Below are 1,824 nucleotides of genomic sequence, written 5' to 3'. Positions count from 1 at the left end.
TGAAACACTTCTTAAAAATTCAAGAAGTGTTTTAACTGTGAGAACACTTCTTGAAAATTACAGAATATTTCTACAATATACATCAACAATTATTTTCCCTCAAATCAAGGTTTTTAAAATGTCTGAACACTTCTTTTTCCTTTTTCTATATGAAAATATGTGAATATGTTTTTTAAATGTGTGAACAGTTTTCTATATAATACATGAAAAATTATTAGAAAGGCATGCACACCTTTTAAAATTACATGGAGATTTTTAAATGTGTGGACGTTTCTTTTAGTGATACAAACATGTTTTAAATACATGATGAATAAACTTTAATACTCCCTCTATAAAATAGAGACCTTAAATGTCTTATATTAGTTTACAGAGGGAGTACATGATAATCATTATATAATTACACTATGAATTTAAAAAAATATGTGATGAATATTTCCTTATTGCACGCCTGGACATTTTTAACACAGGATAAAACATTTTTTTCTCTGAAATACATGATGAACATTCGCTTAGTAGATGATGACCATGTTCTTATAGAAGTTGAGCAACTTTTTATACATTGTAGAAAAAGTTTTTTGCAAATATATAGCTTGTAGAACATTTCTGAAATATATAAAAAAGGTCCATGAAAAAAAACCAGCAAAAAAACCCCAGCAAAATGTACATGCATGTAGCTATAGGCGGTAACAACGAGCCGTTCTTCATGGGTTTGGCCCAACACCTCTCCTATCGGCGAAGTGAGCAAGACGCTCGCTAGAAGGGAGTTAGACCATCTCCAACGTGGCACTTGTGCCATACGCTGGGATAAAGTTCCCAACCATTCCGCCAAAACCCGCTTTAATCTCAGGATTTGATGTGACGTTGCTGCATCTTTTGGAGTCCGGACACCTGGAGCTATTTATACGTACAAAGCACATCTAAAAGTGGGCTAAACGCCTCTGAAAAGGCTATTAGCATGCAAAGTGAAAGGACATGCAGTGCCCCCATGTGTAGTTTTGGTAATTGATGACATTCTTTATGGACTAATGGTTGCATTGAGTTATATTTGAAGGATTTGTCCATAGGCATTTCTTGAAGTACATGTGTTGGTTTCAAGGAGTTTATGAGTTGACCAAGGTGGTATTAAGGAATTATCCAAAGATTGGTCATAGAGTTGGAAAGAGTCAAGGTTGATCAAGACTAAGTACAGAGAGTGATTCAAGTTGATCATCGCACAAAGCGTAGAAGATACACCGAGTGGGATCAAGTGATCTCATGGTATGGTAAGCATTGTCCATTGTGCTTTGTGTACTAACCCATGGTCTATGTGAGAGTTCTATGTGGGGTTAGGTACGTGTTTATGGGCTTGCGTCAAGAGGAAGATATCACTCAACCAATGGAGAGGATGACATCAAGTGGTGATCGTCATCAAGATTGCCGTGTGCAAGTTCAAGTGGAGCATCACGAAGAGATCAAGTGCTTGATGCTTGCCGTCCATTGTGATGTCAATGGACTTGTGAAGATGTGCCAAAGAGTGGCTCGCCCATAGTGGAGTATGAGGGAGCAATCATCTAGTCTTCATCGACCCAACGCAATAAAGAAAGGTGGTCCAACTTGAGGGAGTCAAGATCGTCATCATCTAGCTCAAGTGGACTTCATGCAAGGCAAATGTTTGCCCTTGATAGGTTTTATATTTTACCAGTCACATGGTGATAGTTTGGAGATCGGGTCATAGGATCGATAGCCGTACTATCAAGGGGGGCTCTCAAGTGAGTAGCGTGATCGTATCATTTTTGAGAGCTCAAACCATTGCATCCTTGCATCATCTTTCTTGATTCTTACTTG

This window comes from Triticum dicoccoides, chromosome 1B, assembly GCF_002162155.2.
Source record: "Triticum dicoccoides isolate Atlit2015 ecotype Zavitan chromosome 1B, WEW_v2.0, whole genome shotgun sequence".
NCBI lineage: Eukaryota > Viridiplantae > Streptophyta > Magnoliopsida > Poales > Poaceae > Triticum > Triticum dicoccoides.
This window is presented reverse-complemented; position numbering follows the sequence as displayed.